The sequence below is a fragment of the Macaca fascicularis genome, chromosome 9, assembly GCF_037993035.2.
Source record: "Macaca fascicularis isolate 582-1 chromosome 9, T2T-MFA8v1.1".
Lineage (NCBI taxonomy): Eukaryota > Metazoa > Chordata > Mammalia > Primates > Cercopithecidae > Macaca > Macaca fascicularis.
In genome coordinates this window covers 5,369,051-5,389,626 of record NC_088383.1, presented here as the reverse complement: position 1 = coordinate 5,389,626, position 20,576 = coordinate 5,369,051, and the positions used below count along the sequence as shown (strand labels likewise).

At 36.1% G+C, this 20,576-nt stretch overlaps 2 long non-coding RNA genes across 2 annotated transcripts in view; both read left to right on the top strand.

The window, feature by feature from the left end:
* LOC135965002 (uncharacterized) overlaps nucleotides 1–3,067 on the top strand; it is a 52,230-nt gene extending 49,163 nt beyond the window's left edge. Inside the window, exon 3 of the long non-coding RNA XR_010577800.2 lies at nucleotides 2,487–3,067. This is a non-coding gene — a long non-coding RNA (uncharacterized lncRNA). The remainder of the gene's footprint in view (nucleotides 1–2,486) is intronic.
* Nucleotides 1–20,576, top strand: part of LOC102136013 (uncharacterized) — a 240,278-nt gene that overhangs the window by 153,220 nt on the left and 66,482 nt on the right. The gene's annotated exons all lie outside the window — the stretch shown is intronic.

Below are 20,576 nucleotides of genomic sequence, written 5' to 3'. Positions count from 1 at the left end.
GATACGGGAACAAGCTGTTACTTATCTTTACTTTGGGTGTCATAAGAAAAAGTGTTTAGCTTGGGATAGAAATTACACAAGCTATGCAATGAAAGATGTGTTCCGCTGGTGCCTCAGGAATTTAGTAATGGAAATGCCTTTTAAAGAGAATCTTCCAAAGGAATAGCTTGCTTGGAAGACAGAGTTCAAAAATGTATGGCAGAAGGTCAGAAGGATTAAGGTTGGGGATTCTGTGACTCTATAGATATTGTGATTTATGAATTTATTTCCACATCTAACAGGCCTATATTCCATATACCAACACTTTTTTTGCATTGTCTCTTATTTAATATATTCTTTCCTTTTCTTTCTTTTTTTTTTTGAAATGGAGTCTCACTCTTGTTGCCCAGGGTAGAGTGCAATGGCATGATCTCAGCTCACTGCAACCTCCACCACCTGGGTTCAAGTGATTCTCCTGCCTGAGTCTCCCAAGTAGCTGGGATTACAAGCAAGCACCACCATGCCCAGTTGAATTTGTATTTTTAGTAGTGACAGGGTTTCACCAGGTTGGTCAGGCTGGTCTCCAACTCCTGACTTCAGGTAATCCACCCGCCTTGGCTTCTGAATAGCTGGGCTTGTGATTAATGAATTTATTTCCACATATAATAGTCCTATATTCCATATACCAACAAATTTTTTTTGCATTGTCTCTTATTTAATAGATTTTTTTTCTTTCTTTTTTTTTTTTTTTTTTGAGATGGAATCTCACTCTTGTTGCCCAGGGTAGAGTGCAATGGCATGATATCAGCTCACTGCAACCTCTGCCACCTGGGTTCAAGCGATTCTCCTGCCTCAGCCTCCCAAGTGGATGGGATTACAAGCATGCACCACCACGCCCAGTTAAATTTGTATTTTTAGTAGAGATGGGGTTTCACCATGTTGGTCAGGCTGCTCTCCAACTCCAGACCTCAGGTGATCCACCCACCTTGGCCTCCCAAAATGTTGGGATTGCAGGCATCAGCCACGCCTGGCCTATTTAATAGATTTTTAATAAAATTTGAAAAGGATTTGACATGTCACAATTTTCTTCTTAATTCTACATTAAAGTAAGAATTAATTTAAATTCTAATACAAAAAAATATTTGGTCCAGTTAAAAAATTAAAAGTTATACATGATAGTACATGTAGAATATTGACTTTAGCAAAAATGGCCAGTGTTATTTAAGGGAAAATTCTCTTCTCTGATATGTTTTGTTATCTTCAAATTACTCACCCTACCTCCCTACTTCACTGAGTGTAAAAAAAAAAGAGAGATTAGTAGCAGATTCAGTAGGATTTCAGAGCCCAAGAGGACAAAATAAACTGGTGCTAATGCTGAAAATTTCACCCATCTGTGATTGCTCCTCTGTCCAGGAAATGCTTTTAACTCTTCGGCTTAGAAATGCCATTGGCTGAGATACATGAATGCAGATGCTGCACCCTGCTCAGGTGCTATTTGATTAGGCCCATTTTGCTTTATGGCAAAGGTCTAGCAAAAATCCACTTTCTAACACAGTGGATAAGAGCTGTTTCTATAAACACTCCAGGTGTATTTTCTTGTTGAAAGCATGGTGTGCACTTCAAAAAGATTGCTCACAATTGAGCAAGGCATCCTTGTACAAAGCTCTTTAAGATATAATGCCAGACTTACTTCATGGGGGGCTGCTGCTGAACGCTGAAATGAATGACGGGAAGTGTTGTGAGGATGCATGCTGAGACTTTAGAAAACGCAGACCTCTAGCCCTGCTTGCCAAATCCAGGCCAATTCTGGCTATGTTATTGTTTGCCACTACCTGACGATCTTTCCCCCCATCCCACATTCATATATATAAGAATGTGTGTGTGTGCACATGTGTGTGTGTATATATATTAAGAACAGTTACATATATATAGTTATGCATATATAACTATATACACACATATATGTATAGTTACATTTATATATATTTGTGTATATATGTACACACAAGAAAGCATCTCTTAGGGTGTCTTAGTGTGTGTATGTGTATATATGCGTGTGTGTGTGTGTTTTCTGGGTCACTGAATCTAATAGTTTCTTACAGATTTCAGAGGCAATGCCGTATATGTACCTTAATAAAATTAAAATTCATGTTAACTTTGATGAAATGTGAAATTGGAAGTATCCTGTTTTGAGAACAATCTTTTAGTGCACATTAATATTTGGATTTGATAATAAATAATGATTTTCATTAAACAGACATGTTTCCATTACTATTAAAGTTGTGAAGTTTGCAATTCACAAATTGGAGGACTTTCCTGCTCCCATTCCCCAGTCCTTCTACTGACCCTTCTGCAAATCCACGTGATCACATGGGTGACTCACAGCACCTATGATGGTTCTTTATAAACTGAAACAGAGGGTTCTTCTCTTTAGAGGACCTAATCCCAGAGCATCCCCAAGACTTTAGAACTGTGACTAAAAGACAGATTCAATTTCTTTATCATAGGCTGGATCCTCACCATGTTTGAAGCTCTGGGTGGCCTTGACTTCTGCCATGTGGACTAGTAACAGAAGCCAGTTGCAAAGAGAGAAGAATGAAGTCAACATACAGAAGCTATCTTTTGCCAAGACCTTTCATTCCAGATGGGTCTTTGAAATAATGCAAAAACATCTGTTATTCAGGTTTCCTTTTTTCTTCTTCAAGTGCTTTTCATTCTGAAAAAAAATAGAAAAAAAAATACAAAAACAAAAAAATTTAAATACAAAAAATGTAAAACAAGTTTGTGACAAGGAATTATCACAGAATCATGAGTGCAGGCTACTATTAGAATAATCAGTAAATAATGCCATATTTTAAGTCATCCTCAAAAAATTTGTGAATGTTATCATTAAAAAAACAACAAATATTTGAAAAAGCAAATTTATAAGAAATTACATCTTAATAACTTCACAGTAGTTTAAACATTTACTTAAATATAGTAACATGAAAGAGAAGCTATACAAGGCTCAAGAAATTTCTACAATAATTCCTTCTAATTACTCAAAACACTAATAGTTTTAGGAAATTGAGTAGCACAATTCTGATAAGCGAAGCAATATCTTCTTCTTCTTTTCCTTCTTCTTTTTTTTTTTTTTTTTTTTGAGACAAAATCTTGCTCTGTGGCCCAGGCTGGAGTGCAGTGGTGTGACCTCGGCTCACTGCAACCTCTGCCTCCAGAGTTCAAGCAATTCTCCTACCACAGCCTCCTGAGTAGCTGGGGTTACAGGTGTGTACCACCATGCCCAGCGAGTTCTTGTAGTTTTTTAGTAGAGATGGTGTTTCACTATGTTGGCTAGGCTAGTCATGAACTCCTGACTTGGAGTGATCCGCCTGTCTTGGCCTCCCAAAGTGCTGGTATTACAGGCATGAGCTACCGCGCCTGACCAACATCTTTATCAAATGACTTTTTTTTTTTTTCTGTTTAATGAAGACTATGAGCTAACATTTGGTACTAGGTAAGAAGGCAAGCATGTATTTATCATGAAAAGTCTTATCCTGCATATCCTCAAGCTATTAAACATTGCTCACTTATTGTAATCTGACTCACCTATTTAAGGTGCTATGTATATTTTTATTATTTGTGGCATATTCCAGCATGCCTCTGATACTCAAAAGAGTGTTATCTTAGTTTAGTTTCATTTTATTTTTTAACTTTTATTGTAGATTCAGGGATACTTGTGCAGGTTTGTTATATAGGCAAACTCATGTCACCAAGGTTTGTTGTGTAGATTATTTCATCACTCAAGTACTGATCCTGGCACTCAACAATTATTTTTTGTTATCCTTTCCCTCCTCCCAACTGCCACCTTCCAGTAAGCCCCAGTGTCTGTTGTTCCCCACTTTGTGTCCAGTGTTCTCATCATTTAGCTTCCACTTGTAAGTGAGAACATGTGGTATTTGGTTTTCTGTTCCTGTGTTAGTTGGTCAAGAATTATTGTCTCCAGCTCCATTCATGTTCCTGCAAAGGACATGATCTTGTTCTTTTTTATGGCTGTATAGTAATCAGTGATGTATATGTACTACATTATCTTTATCCATTCTACCATTGATGAGTATTTAGTTTGATTCCATGTCTTTGCTATTGTGAATAGTGCTGCAATGAACATACACATGCATGGTATTTATGGTAGAATGATTTATATTCTTTTGGCCATATATACAGTAATGGGATTACTGCTTCGAATGGTAGTTCTGTTTTTAGGTCTTTGAGGAATCACCACACTGCTTTCCACAACAGTTGAACTAATTTACACTCCTGCCAACAAGTGTATAAGCATTCCGTTCTCTCCACAACCTCACCAGCATCTGTTATTTTTTCACTTTTTAATAATAGTTATTCTGACTGCTGTGAGATGGTTTCTCATTGTGGTTTTGATTTCCATTCCTCTAATGATCAGTGATATTGAACTTTTTTATATATGCTTGTTGGCCACATGTATGTATGCTTTTGAAAAGTGTCTCTTCATATATTTTGCCCATTTTTTATGGAATTGTTTGTTTTTGTTGTTGTTGTTAATTTGTTAAAGTTCTTTATAGATGCTGGATATTAGACCCTTGTTAGATGCATAGTTTGCAAACATCTTCTCCTATTCTGTAGGTTGTCTGGTTACTCTGTCAATAGTATATTTTGCTGCGCAGCTCTCAACTTTAATTAGATCACATTTGCCAATTTTTGCTTTTGTTCCAAATGCTTTTGGTGTCATTGTCATGAAATCTTTGCCAGTTCCTATGTCCAGAATGGTATTTCTTAGGTTGTCTTCCAGACTTTGTATAGTTTGGGGTTTTAGATTAAAGTTTTTTATTCATCTTCCATTGATTTTTATACATGGTGGAAGGAAGAAGGAAGAAGTCCAGTTTCAACTTTGTGCATATCACTAACCAGTTATCCCAGAACCATTTACTGAATAGGGTGTTCTTTCCTTATTGCTTGTTTTTGTCAGTTTTGTTGAAGATCAGATGACCGCAGGTGTGTGGCCTTGTATCTGGGCTCCTTATTCTGTTCCATTGGTCTATGTGGCTGCTTTTGTACCAATACCATGCTGTTTTGTTTACCGTAGCCTTGTAGCATAGTTTAAAGTTGAGAAATGTGATGTTTTAAGCTTTGTTCTTCTTGCGTAGGATTGCCAGAGCTATTTGAGCTCTTTTTTTGGTTCCATATGAATTTTAAAATAGTTTTTTCTAGTTCTGTGAAGAATGTCTTTGGTAGTTTGATAGAAACAGCATTGAATCTGTAAATTAATTTGAGTGGTATGCCATTTTAATGATATTGATTCTTCTGATTCCTGAGCATGGAATGATTTTCCATTTGTTTGTGTTATCTCTGATTTCTTTGAGAAGTGTTTTGTAATTTTCATTGTAGAGACCTTTCACCTCCAAGGATAGCTGCATTCCTAGGTATTTTATTACTCAGAAGAGTTTTCAATGTATTAAAATTATTTTCTATATCTCTATCTCAAGGTTCATCTGAGTTTTATATGTTTAAGGTGTCATACAAGAAGGTATTCTTAAGGAAAAAGAATTACATAAATATTATATCAAGATTTTTATTAAATAACTTCCAATAGAATAATCAATCTTTTTATTATTAGTCAAAATGTAATAAATACCTACCAAGTATAGGTTTGTACTTGTTCTTCCTTTATAATACAGTTCTCACTCAGGATATCTCCAAACTATATGAAATAAAAAACCTGAAATAAAGACGTGGAAAATTTTTAGATTGGGTACATTGTTGTCTTAGTCTGGTTTGTGCTGCTATAACAGAATACCTGAAACTGGCTAATTTCAAATGACAGAAATTCATTGGCTCACAGTTCTGGAGGCTGGGAACTCTAATATCAAGTTGCTGGCATCTGACGAGGGTTTTCGTGCTATATCATCCCATGGCAGAAGGCCAGAGAGCAAGAGAGAACCAAGCTCTATTTTTTCTTTTTTTGTTGTTTTTAGATGGCGTCTTGCTCTGTCGCCCAGGCTGGAGTGCAGTGGCGTGATCTTGGCTCGCTGCAAGCTCTGCCTCCCTGGTTCCTGTCATTCTTCTGCCTCAGCCTCCCAGGTAGCTGGTACTACAGGCACCTGCCACCATGCCAGGCTATTTTTTTTTGTATTTTTAGTAGAGACGAGGTTTCACCGTGTTAGCCAAGATGGGCTCTATCTCCTGACCTCGTGATCCGCCCACCTTGGCCTCCCAAAGTGCTGGGATTACAGGCGTGATTACAGAGTTCCTTTTTCTAAGGAACTCACCTTTGAGATAACAGCATTAATTCATTAATGAGGGGAGAGCCCTCAGGGGCTAATCACATCTCATTAGGTCCAACCTCCTAACACTGTTGCATTAGAGATTAGGCTTGCAACACATGCTTTTTGGGGACACATTCAGACTGTAGTAAATAGGAAGAGTCAACACTGTCAACATGTAAGTTCTTCCTAACTTGATTCATAGATTCAACATAATCTCAATAAAAATCTAAAATGTAATTTGGTATATATTGAACAATAAACTGATTCTAAAGTTTATATGCAAAGACAAAACTCCAGAAGAGCCAGCACAATATTGAAGGAGAAGAACAAAGCTGAATAACTAACACTATCCAATGTCAAGAGATACTCTAAAGTTGCAGTAATCAAGATAGTGTGGTATTGGTGAAAGGACAGACACATAGATCAATGAAACAGAACAAGGAACTGAGAAAGAGTTCCACACAAATATATATATAGTCAATTGATGTTTAAAAAAAGAAGAAAGGCAACACAACAGAGAAAAGTCTTTTTAATAAATGGTGCTGGCATGATCGCTCATGCCCATGAAAAAAAAAAAAGAATTTAGACACAGAACTTACACCTTTCACAAAAATTGACTGAAAATGTATCATAGACCTAAATGTGAAATGCAAGAGAATAAAACTCCTAGAAAGTTACGGAGAAGAAAATCTAGATGACCTTGGGTACAGCAATGGCTTTTAGATACAACACCAATGCACAATACATGAAATAAACAATTGATAAGCTGGACTTCATTAAAATTAAAAACATATTATCTGTAAAAGACACTGTCAAGAGAGTGAGAAGGATAAAATATTCACAAAACACATATCTGATAGATATATTCAAAATATACAAAGAAGACTTAAAATTTAACAATGAGAAAATGAACAACCTGATTTTAAAAATGGGCTAAAGAACTGAACTGACATCTCGCCAAAGCAGATACACAGATGGCACACATGCATGTGAAAAGATGCTTAACGTCATATGTCATTAGGAGATTGTAAATTAAAAGAAAATAAGACACCTATTAAAATAGCAAAATTCCAAACACTGACAACAGCAAATCCTGGTGAGGATGTAGAGCAACGGATCCATTGCTAGTAAGAACACTTTTGTAGACAATCGAGCATTTATTTATAGAACTCAACACTCTTACCATATAATCCAGCCATGTTACTTCTCGTTATTTACTCAAATAAGTTGAAAAATTATGTCCACACAGAAATTTGCACACAGATATTAATAGCAGCTTTATTCATTATTGTCAAAACTTGGAACAAACCAAAGTTTCGTTCAGTAGGAGAACAGATGCACAAATTGTGGTACAACCAGACAATGAAATAATATTCATTGCTAAAAAAGATGAGCTCTGAAACCATGAAAAGACATGAAGAAAACTTAAATGCGTATTACTAAATGAAAGAAGCCAATCTGAAAGGCTTCATATTGTATAATTCCAACCACTACGACATTCTAGAAAAGGCAAAATTATGGAATCAGTGAGAAGATCAGTGGTTTCCTGGGGTTACAGGTAGGGAGGGATGAACAGGCAGAGCAGAAAGGATTTTAGGGCCATGAAACGATTCTTAAGGACACTATAATAATCAGTACATGCCATTATAAATTTGTCAAAAGCTATACAATGTACAACACCAACAGTGAACCCTAATGTAAACTGTGGGCTCTTGTGATAATGATGTGTCATGTCAATGTAAGTTTTCAATCATTACAAATGTACCCCTCCGCTGGGGGATATTGAGAATGAGGAAGGTTGTGCATATGTGGGGGCGGAAGGGTATATGGGACTGTCTGTATCTCCTGATAAACTTTGTTGTGAACCTAAATCTGTTCGAAAAATTAGAGTCTATTAAATAAAAGACAACACTAGTAAAGGTAATTAATAGGATAAAATACTTTTTAAATATATTAATATAGTTATTTATATTCTCTTAACTTGTGTGATGAATTGCATAAAACAATAACTAAAAAACTCTATTTTTACATTATTATACTTATTCAACTATACAATAAATATGACAAAAGTAGTATGAAGAATGGGGTAAGGAGTGGAGATTTACTGAAGCAATCTTTCTGTATTTTACTGGGAATAAATTAAATTAACCTGAAATAGATTTTGCTGAATCAAAATGCATGCTGTAATCCCTAGAGAAACCACTAAGAAAATAAAACAAATGCTATAATTTTGGAAAACTACAAGGGAATTAAATTGGTTATGCTATAAAATATCCAGTTAACACAAAGTAAAATAGTAAAATAAAAACATTTCATAAAAGACATGGCACGTTTTGTGTAGAACACAACATGCAAAAAGGTGAATATAAATCCAATGTTATTAACATTTATATTAAATCAGAAAGGGTTTAAGACTCCAATAAAAAGGCAGAGATTGCCAGACTGGATAGAAAAACAAGCTTTAACTACATGCCAAGTACAAGACATGAACTTTAGATTCAATGACTGAAAGTAAAAGGATGGAAATAAGATATGCAATGCAAACTATAGTAAAGCTGGAGACATAATTATAGAAGAGATGATTCAACAGTACCTTATAACAACATTATCTGTCTATCTATCTATCTACCTATCTATCTATATATATATATATAAAAATATACAACATATCATATGCTAAGCCATATACACAAATTTCAGTAAATTAAAAATGATTGAAAGCATCCAAAGAGTATTTCCTAACAAATTTAAATTGTACATTCAAAAAATAAGGGAGAAAAATTTAAGGAATTAGCAAATAGTTAGAAATTAACAAGATACTTTCTTTTTTTTTTTTTAGTTTATTTTACTTTAAGTTTCAGGATACACGTGTAGAACTTGCAGGTTTGTTTCATAGGTGTATGCCATGGTGGTCTGCTGCACCTACTGACCTACCCTCTAAGTTTCCTCCCCTTGACCCCCACCTCCCAACAGGCTCTGGTGTGCATTGTCCCCTCCCTGTGTTCATGTGGTCTCATTGTTCAGCTCCCACTTATGAGTGAGAACATGCGGACTTTGGTTTTCTGTTCCTGTGTTAGTTTGCTGATGATGATGGTTTTCAGCTTCATCTATCTTCCTTCAAAGGACATGATCTCATTCCTTTTTATGGCTGTGTTGTATTCCATGTTGTATATGTACCACATTTTCTTTATCCAGTCTATTAATGATGGGCATTTGGGTTGATTCCATCTTTGCTATTGAAAATAGTGCTACAATAAACACACGTGTGCAAGTGTCTTTATGGTAGAATGATTTATACTCCTTTGGGTATATACCTAGTAATGGGATTTCTGAGTCAAATGGTATTTCTGGTTCTAGATCCTTGAGGAATCTAGATCCTTGAGAAATACTGTCTTCCATAACGGTTGAACTAATTTACATTCCCACCAACAGTGTAAAAGCATTCCTATTTCTCCACAGTCTAGCAGCATCTATTGTTTCTTGACTTTTTAATAATCACCATTCTGACTGGCGTGAGATGGTATTTCATTGTGGTTTTGATTTGCATTTCTCTAATGATCTCTGATGTTGGGGTTTTTTTTATATGTTTGTTGCCTGCATAAATGTCTTCTTTTGATAAGAATAAGACACTTTTAAACAACTCATAAGTCAAAGAAGAAATGCAAGAAAAACTATAAAATATTTTCAGATTATTACCAATGAAAAGACAAAATATTAAATTGTTGAGATGAAACTAAGGCATCACTTGGAAACAACTTCATTTTTCAAATGATTACATTAGAAAAGACCTCAGATGAATAACTTAAACATCCAACTTAAAAAAGAAAAGAAGAGAAAATTATATTCAGAGCAAGAAAGAAGGAAATACTAAAGGTTAGAGGAAAAATCAATGAAATTGAAAACAGAACAATAAAGAAAATCAATGAAATCAGATAATGCTTATTTCAAAACATTAACTAAATTGACAAATCATTAGCTAGAATAACCAAGAAAGAGATACAAAAAATACAAATTATCGCAATCAGTAATGAATGAGAGGGGATAACTACTGACTGTCCAGAAATTTAAAAAGATCAAAGCATTATTTAATGTTAACAACTTTATTTCAACAAATTAGACAACTTAGTTTAAATAGACACATTTTAGAAATACAATTTATCAAAAGTCACTCAAATAGAAAATCCTAATAGACCTATAACAAGTAAATAATTTGAATTAGTAATTTAAAATTTTCCCACAAAGAAAAGCCAAAGCTGAGATGGTCTCAATGATGAATTTTAAACAGAATTTAAGGAAAAAAATACATCAATACTTCACAAATCCCTCCAACAAAATACAGTAACAGAGAATAATTACTAACTCATTCTATAATGCACTGCTACACTGTACCAAAGACATCTGAAGGAAAGTTGACTAGAGACAAACATATCTCATGAACATAGATGGAAAAATTCCCAAAAGATATTAGTAAACTGAATGTAGCAACATATGAGAACGGGATTTTACAGTACATTAGTCTGGTCTCACACTGCGATAAAGACATACCTGAGACTGGGTCATTTAAAAAGAAAAGAGATTTAATTGGCTTACACTTCCGCATGGCTGGGAGGTCTCAGGAAACTTATAATCATGGGGAAAGGGAAAGAGGCGTGTCTTACATGGTGGCAGGTGAGAGAGAACAAGCAAGAACAGGGAAAACTGCCTTACGAAACCATCAGATCTCGTGAGAACTCACTCACTATCACGAGAACAGCATGAGGGAAACCATCCTCATGATCCAATCACCTCCCAGCAGGTTCCTTACTCAGTAAGTCAGGATTACAGAACTTACTATTCCAGATGAGATTTTGGTGGGGGCACAGAGCCAACCCATATCATACAGCATAAGCAAGTTAGATGTACCAAGAGTGCAAGATCATTTTAACCTACAAAAATCAAGTTATTCCAGTACACCACATTAATAAAGTAAAAGATGAAAGGCAAATGACCAAATCTATAAACATATGAAAAGCACTTCACAAAGTTCCAAATTTACTCATTATTAAAAAAAAAATCTTCAACAAATTAGAAAAGAGAATTCCAAACTGATAATCATCATGTCTAGTAAATGTACTATTAATATTATAATTAATGGTGAAAGACTGAATGCATTTTTTAAGATCAGGAGGAAGGCAGTGAATGATATTTGTTCTTGCCTTTTCTATTCAACATACTAATACTAGAGGTCCTAGCAATTGCTATGAGACAAAGAAATAAAACTTAAGGAATTTAGATTAGAATGAAAAAAGTAAAACTCTATTTTTATATATGAATAACAGGATCTTATCTGTAGAAAATCCTAGTGACTACACTAAAAAATTAATAAATCTAAGAAAAATGTTCAGCAGATTTGTACACATGAGATATCTATACATCCAAATCTGTCTCTATAGGCAGCTTTTGTTTTCTGTATAATCTCAATGAAAATTCCAAAAGTGAAATTAAAAAAATAAGTCCATTCACAATAGCATCAAAAATAGTAATATACTAACTAATAAGTTTAATTTAAAAGTGCAAGACTTGTACACTGAATGCTGTAAAACGCTGTTGAGATAAGTTAAAGAGAATTTGTATAAATGGAGAGATATTTCATGCTTATGGATTGGAAGACTCGACACCATTAAGACAACATTACTGTCCAAACCGATCTATAGATTTTATTCAATTCCTATCAAAATTGCAATGGCTTTTTCTTTTTTTTTTTTTGCAAAAATTAACAAGCTGGTACTAAAAGTTATTTATTTATTTATGTATTCATTTATTTTATTTTTTTTGAGACAGAATCTCACTCTGTCACCCAGGCTGGACTACAATGATATGATCATGGCTCACTGCTGCCTCGACCTGCTGGGTTCAATTGATCCTCCTGCCTCAGCCTCCTGAGTAGCTAGGGATACAGGTACATGCCACCACACCCACCCAATTTTTAAAAATGTCTTTGGTAGAGACAGGGTCCCACTATGTTGCCCAGGTTAGCCTTGAACACCTGGACTTAAGCATCCTCCTGCTTCAGCCTCCCAAATTGTTGGGATTACAGTCATGAGCCACCAAAACAGACCCAGTCCTCAAATTTACATGGACATGGAAAGCACACAGAATATGAAAAACAATTTTGAAATGCAGAATTTAGAAAGTATAAGTACTCTGTGAATTAGAGAACTCACACTTTCTAATTTCAAAAGTTACTCTAAACCTACAGTAATCAAGACCAAGACCATGTACTACTGGCACAGGAATACACATGCAAATCCATGAAGAAGACTTGGGAGTTCAGTGACAGTTTTATGATTGATATTTGACAAAAGTCCAAGGAATTCAATTCATAAGGCGCAATGTTTTAAAAAAGTGTTTCTGAAATAATAGACATCTGCAAACATTGACTTTAGATCCTTGAGAGTTACACAAAAATTAACTAAAATCTCACCATAGACCTAAATGGGACAGGTAAAACTTAAAACTTTGAAAAGAAAACATAGGAGAAAAATCTTTGCAACTTATCTGGAGTCCAAGAGTTATTAAATGTGACAATGAATGCATGGTCCATAAAATAAAAAATATAAAGTAGATTCTATTATTATTAATATTTTTGTGCTTCAAGAGACAGAATCAATTAAATGAAAAACAAAATTGCAATTTCAGTGAAAATATTTGCTGAAATATCATACACCTGACATAGGACTTAAATATAAAAACAACTTTTATACCTCAACAATAAAAGACAAAAATCTCAATTTAAAATAATAGTTGAAAGACTTAAAAAGACATTTCAACAAGAATTCATATGAATGGCTGTTAAAAAAGAAAGAAAAAAGAGACTCAGCATTATCATTAGGAAATGCAAATTAAAATAACAAGAATGCTATAACCAAAAAGACTGATAATAATAAGTGTTGACAATAATATATAGGAACTGAAATCTTCATATTTTGTTGATGAAGGTGTAAAATGATAGAGCTGCTTGAGAAAACAGTGTGACAGTTTCTCAAATAGTTAAAAATGGAGTTACCATATGATCCAGCAATTCCAAGTCTAGGCATCTACCCAAAAGATATGAATACATATGTCCACACGAATATTTGTAGCCAAATGTTCAGAACAGTATATTCATAAGAGCCCAAAAGTGGGAAAAATGCAAATGTCTATCAAATGGTGAATGGATACAAAATATGGTATACCATACAATGGAATGTCATTAAATAATAAAGAGTAGCAAAGTACAGAAATACATTACCATACAAACGAGTTGCTAAAGTACTATGCTAAATGGAAGAAGCCAGATGCAATCCTGGATGTATTGTATTGTTTCTTTTATATGAAATGTCCAGAATCGCGGATTCTACAAAGAAGAAGGTAGATGAGTGGTTACCTGGGGCTGTGGGTGAGAACAGGGATTGACTGCCAGTGGGCATGAGGTTTCTTTTTGAAATGATGGAAATGTTCTCACAATATATTGTTGGCACAAGTCAGTAAATAGACCAAAATCATTGTGTTATTATTTAAATCAACAGAATTTTATGGTAAGTAAACTGTAGTCCAATAAAGTTGTTAATTAAAAAAGAAGAAAAATTGACTTATCACTGTTTTATTTTTAGACTTACAAAGTTGTAGATCTCATCAATGGAAGGTACCAGCATAAAGATAAAAATATGGATCAAAGGGAAAAATAGAATTGAGAACTAGACACCCATATGCATCTTCAATTGATATCTTACAAAAGTGTCAAGGTAAGGCAATGGGAAAAGATACTACTTTTAATAAATGATGCTGAACCATATGACATTTCTTAGATTAAAAAACAAAATGTATAAACCATAAAAGAAATTCAGAAGTTGTGGCTGATGTGTTTTAAGGTTAAAAAATAATTAAATATGTAGCAGCTGATGAGAGTGAGCTCTCTTACTGCTGGAGAAGGATGTTTCAAATAAGCAAAGGGAAATGGTTAGAATAAACTTTGTCGTGTTGCACTGGGATGGAAGATATCAGCATGAAGTCAAAGAAAAATATATTTTTGCACATACATAAATTCATAGGAATAAACACGGAAATGAATATATATGTGTGTATACCTGGGTTAATATACATATATATGTTTTTGTTTTGTCCGTTGAAAGAACTTTAGAAATGGTGACACTTCCATAGCAATGAACACACAATGTGAGGTCACAGATCTGCTTTCTAAAGAGCATTTTCCTATACAAGAAACCAAGGCTCCTTAGAGAAGTTTCCAAAGCTGAGGAGGAACAATACTATATAAGCCTGGACTATCTTGTGGAGCTTAATTAGGGTAAGAAAGTAAAAAGAAAAGAAATAATAAGTCGGAGGCATGCAAACAGGTGCAGGAAACACCTGAAAGAGCAATGAAAGTCAACGCTGGAACAATCCGAGCTGCCAAATAAATCTTGAAAATGTTGGGTTAGAATTCAAACAGGAAAATCAATACCCATGGGTGCATATTGATATACATAAACAGGGCTGGGCGTGGTGGCTCACGCCTGTGAATCCTAGCACGTTGGGAGGCCGAGGCAGGCGGATCTCTTGAGCCCAGGAGTTTGAGACCAGCCTGGGGAAAACAGGGAGACCCTATCTCTACAAAAAATATGAAAATTAGCCAGGCATGGTGGCATGTGCCTGTGGTCCCAGATACTCGGGATGCTGACATGGGACCATCACTTGAGCCCAGGAGGTCAAGGTTGCATGCAGTGAGCTGTGATCATGATACTGCATTCCAGCCTGGGTGACAGAGTGAGACTCTGTCTCAAAATAAATAAATACATACATACAAACAATAAAAGAGGATAAGAGACAAACCGCCCTAACAAAAGAATTTCCGTAAATAAAGTATAAGGGAAATAGAAAATTACCATTGAAACAACACAGAAATACTTGCTGTGGGTAGGATCAAATAAATGTAAAAATGAGGAAGCCAGCAGGTGAAAGTATGAGGAACAACAGGGTTATTCAAAGGACCTTAAAATGTCTCCTATACAATTTTGTTGCCTACTAAGAGCAAATAGTGCCTGTATAGTAACGAGACCAGCCAGACCCACCTTACCCTTGAATCAAGGTGGACACCAAGCATCACGGGATACTTTGCTGTCCTGAGCCCTGATCGGTGTGCCCAGAAGAGCTCTTGACCTCGCTGGGGTTCTGAACAGCCGAACACACCACACAGTCTCTAACTGGGGGCTGCTTGACAAAGCTCCAGCTGTGCCCTTCCTAAGTGCTCAGGCCACAGCAGAGACACTGGTGGAATCGGAGGGGACTGAAAAGACACATTATCTAAATGTAATGTGGGCTCTGGGACCAGACCGGGAACAGGAAATGGACATTGGCAGAAATATCAGTGAAATACAAATAAAACCAGCAATTTAATTTCTGACATTGCACCAGTGGCAATCCGGAGTTTGCTTAGTGGAGCTCTCTGTACTCTCTTCGCAACAGCCCTGTGAGTCTAAATGTGTTTCAAGTAATTTTATTTTTTAAAAAAACGACATACAGGTACCTTCAAAGCTGGCATCTTCTCTAAGGAAGCGTTATAAGAATTGAATGAGCTTGTAGATCAGGTATCATTTTATATGTTTAATTAATTTTAATTCTAATAGTAATTCATGTTTTATTTAATCTGATTGAAAATCTTCTGATACTCAACAGCAATTGCCAGTGCATTATTTAATTGACAGTCCCTGCCACAACCGTGTGTCTCTATGTTAAGTGTAGAGAGACATTTTCGGAGTTATTAGTTTGTTTAAGGTGTTATTAACCTTTTTAATTAATCAATTTTAATACGTCATGCCAATTCAATACTCACTTAGAAGAGGAAGCCATAAGCATCCAAATTAAAATCAATCTTATGATATTGCTGAAATTTTTTTTTTTTTTTTTTGAGACGGACTCTTGCCCTGTCGCCCAGGCTGGAGTGCAGTGGCAGGATCTCGACTCATTGCAAGCTTCGCCTCCCGGGTTCAGGCCATTCTCCTGCCTCAGCCTCCTGAGTAGCTGAGACTACAGGCGCCCGCCACCGGGCCCGGCTAACTTTTTATATTTTTAGTAGAGACGGGGTTTCACCGTGTTAGCCAGGATGGTCTCGATCTCCTGACCTCATGATCCACCCGCCTCAGCCTCCCAAAGTGTTGGGATTACAGGTGATATTGCTGAAATATTTTAAGTACATGTTTTTACTTCTATCAACCATGAGTTAAAAATTAAATTGCATTTCTAACATTTTTTAATTCCACACCTGTGTAATGAGACTAACCTTATAAGCGACAGGTCATCGGAGATTCATTGTGCGTAATTCCTGTCCAACATGGGGGTTGACACTCATTTTTCTCTTTTCTCCTGAATATGCCAGTGAGCTCTCCCATCCCTACCTATGTTCTATTTGGCTAAAAGACGTGAGACAGAATGAGTCTCATTCCTTTATTTTAAATTGAAAAGATAGACCTGGTAAGAGGTCATTTCACTTGAATTACATACTGTCAAGGTCGGGGATTAAAGAGAATTTTCAGTTGAATATTTTACCTGGCACCCAATACACTAACCAAGGGAAAAAGAAAATTTATTCACTCTTTTTAGACAGAACAAAATGTTAGGAATTTGTAACAATACCTTTGGGTCTGTCTAAACATAGTGACAATAATTAGCTTATTCATCTAACCAGTCAGTTCAGTTAATCAATTTGTTTAACATTTTCTTCTTACCCTTGTATGATGGGATATCTGCCTGCATTTATTCAATTTATTGTTTTCGACGGCATTACCTTCTCCAAGGAAGATAATAAACCTGTGTTTGCTGTTATTTTTTTCCTTTGTTTTGTTTCATTTTGTTTTGACAGTCATGATTATTTGCATGTTTTGTGTTTTATCAATGAGCCAAACACTAAATTGAATTATGTTTTCTTTTTCCAACCCATTGTTTTAGCCAGTTCTTTTACAGTGAAATACTGCTTTATGGAAAGAAGTATTTCATTGTAAAAGAACAACTCTGATCATTTTATGGCAAAGGTATGGTGTTAGAATAAATAAATAGCATTCATAGAAACAAAAAACACCAGTTAAAGAAATCTCTCTGTCCCAAGGGTGGGAGGATGAGGTGTGTGTCTAGAATTTTGTGGTGGGAGTTAGAGGGACATGGCACCAGGCTGATATGTATTTACGTCTTAGGCTTATCACGCACTGTTTGCAAATGTTATGCTTATATTGATAAGAAAAATAATTAAGATAAGGCTTCCTGAAATAGAGATATTTTCAAATTCTCCTCTGGACTCATGATCTAACTCCTGAAGTCCCTGTTGTATTTCAGGTTAATTTAGATTTGTCGTGTTCCAGGAACAGTTCAATAGTCATCTATAAAGCATCAGTGTGAAGGGGAAGGACTCTCTGGGAGTCAGGCAATTACCCTGGAGTCCAATTCCGGAGCTCTCTGCAGTTGTGAAAAGCAACAGAGGCTCCTCTTTCACCATTGATTTGTGGGGATGGACTGATTAATAGTTTTTTATTTTTTTAACTTATGTTTTTGCAATAAATTGACTCTCCTAGGTCTCTATTTTATAGCATTATAATTATGTATAAACAAAACAGGTGGTGTAAACGTCATTACTGAATGTAAATTACACAGAAAAGACTTGGTATTTTGCTAAATAAGAGGAAACTTGTGGAAGTGAGATTCAGTTAGATACTGACAAGTAGTTCTCTTTAATAGACACAATGCCTTTTGAGGGAAGTAGAATGAGAAAAAATGCCCTGAGGATATCAATGGCCTCTTGAAAAGTGGGTCAAACGAAATAAGTGACTATAATTTTTAAAGTAAATTTCTACCTGCATGATGAAAACAGTACAGATGTTCATCATACTTCGCAGGACAAGAAAAAATATATAATTATTCATGTTAAATATTTATACGATTTCTAGGATCTCAATGGCTGGCAATTGGCATTGAATACATAAAAACTGATCATAATCTAACAAAGTTGGCATTTAACCAGCAAATAATTGAATTCCAAAGAAGACATACTAACTGAAAAACTTGTCTTCAACAGTAAGCAGAAATCTTATAGATGTCCTCAGGAGTTGGGTGCAAACAGAAAGATTTAAAGAATTTTTCTTTTTTTCATTTAGAAAGGGGAATAAAAGTAGTAACTTTACTGTTTCGTCCACAAATAGCATCCTTCTAAAACATATGTAGTGCTCTGCTAATTAATGGATAATACAAAGAAATGCTTGTGAAAATGAATTGTGAAAAGCAAATGAGTTTATGTCCTGGAAAATAAAATGAAATTAATCAAACAAAGGACATTATTTTGGAATGAAAATAACATTTTGAAATAAATTGAGTTGTAATTCAAAGTAGAATGTTTGGAGACATTCTTTCAGTTTTACAGTGATCAGCAATGAGCAGACAGTAAAGAGTATGAAGGCAATTGTACTCACACAGGAACAGCGCCATTGATTGCTTCAGAAAGATACTGATAGCTCCCATCTGGAGAACGAACATACACACAGATATCTGAGAGATACTACACATGTAAATATGGATGCAGGTAAAACATTAAATCCTCAAGGTGTCTCTGTGGGAGTCCAGGGTCATCATCCCCAGTCAGTTCTCAAGTAAACTGCAACCACAGTCATAGATACTAGGTGGCTTGTCGAAATTTGCACAGCCAATAAAAATGTCCCAACAAACACAAAGCAGACATTGAATTATAATCCAGCAAACTATAGGACTGGACTGAAATGATCCCCATGCCATTAGCAAAATTTATGGATGTATATGCACAATCAGTATACATTTGCAGTCAGAAAAATGACGTATGTTTTTCTAAAAGTTCACATATCTAAAAAGTTTTGCAACAAGCTTTATGTGAATTTTCCAGTCCAGGCATTCCAGCATGACATTTTGCCCTTCCTATCTGCAGGAATACTATCAATCTCAAAACCATTGTTCTAGCATCTGAAAATCATGGCACCAATGTGCCTACTGCTGACATTAAAGAAACAAGAACTAAGGATCAGATGGACTTGGGAGGTGCTGATGTCTGCTTCTCCTCACTGAAGTCTTCTTACAGATGCCACTAAAACGCCACCAGAAGCAGCAAATTTGCCTCCATCAATAGATGAAGCTTTCCTTCCACTTCCTAACCAATGGATATTAAAAAAAAGAAAAGAAAAGAGAAGGATCCTCTTTACATTGAGAGAAACCCATTTGTGTTTGGGAATTTTCTTGGCAGTGCTGGCTTCACGTGGCATAGGGACCAGGTTGGAAGTATTCTCCTAGATATTCCGTCAGGGAGGGTCAGAAGAAGGTGAACTTGAAGGAGTCAAGCCAGGTCAAGTATGGAGTGAAGAAGTCCAGGAACGGTCTATGCAGGGAAGGGATCCTCCCACTTTCTCCACCCACTGCCTGGAATTCTATCTTGATAACTGGATGTCAGCAGCGATACTGGACCATGAATATGGGAGCCACACAGAATGGGGATGACAAGCAGAAAGCAGAAAGGCTTTAAGCCTTCATGGAGTGCCTGTAAGACATCTAGATTGCCAGCTGATGGGCTTTCTTCTCTTGTGGGGGAGAAAGCAACTGCTTTTTAAAAAAATTATTGCTATTTGGGACTTCTCTGTTACATAAAGTCAAATACAATTCTGACACTTAACAAGGGGCATGAAAAAAGGGTTGGAAACTCACTCTCATGTCTGAGTATGGCTAAGGACTGAAAGGGCATTACTGAATGCATAATAGCTGCCCCGGAGGGAGGGTGAGGCTGTCCATATGCATCTGTAAGAGAAGACATAGGGACCATCTCCCTGTGAGGCGTCCAAGAACTTTTGCGCCTCTTCATGTCCTCCTTGATGAACCCAAAGTTCCTCTGCAGCAGGCACAAAGGGCTCCGGTTGCCTTAGACAGTCTTCACTCAATTCACAGAGTCCCTCTGCATGGGAGCCACCAGTCTGCTGATAGTCCCCTAAAGTGCAGTGTTCGGAAATTAAGGACTCCAGACGTGCTTGTACACCCACCGAGTGGACGGCAGTGCCCGGCAGGGGCAGGTAACCAGACTCAGGACCTCACTTGCAACGTGAAACCACACTAAGCCCAATTCCCTCCAGCTCCCGGCCTCCTGCCCAAGCTCGCCTTGAGCTGCTCGGCTGGTCATCTAGTGGCTGGCTTTCCATTTACACTTCTGCATCGCCTCTTGTTGAATAACACTTTTTATTTATTATGGAGAATATGTCCTTTCTTGTTACTTCATCAAAAAAGTGACATCCTCCATTGAACTACAGAGAAAAT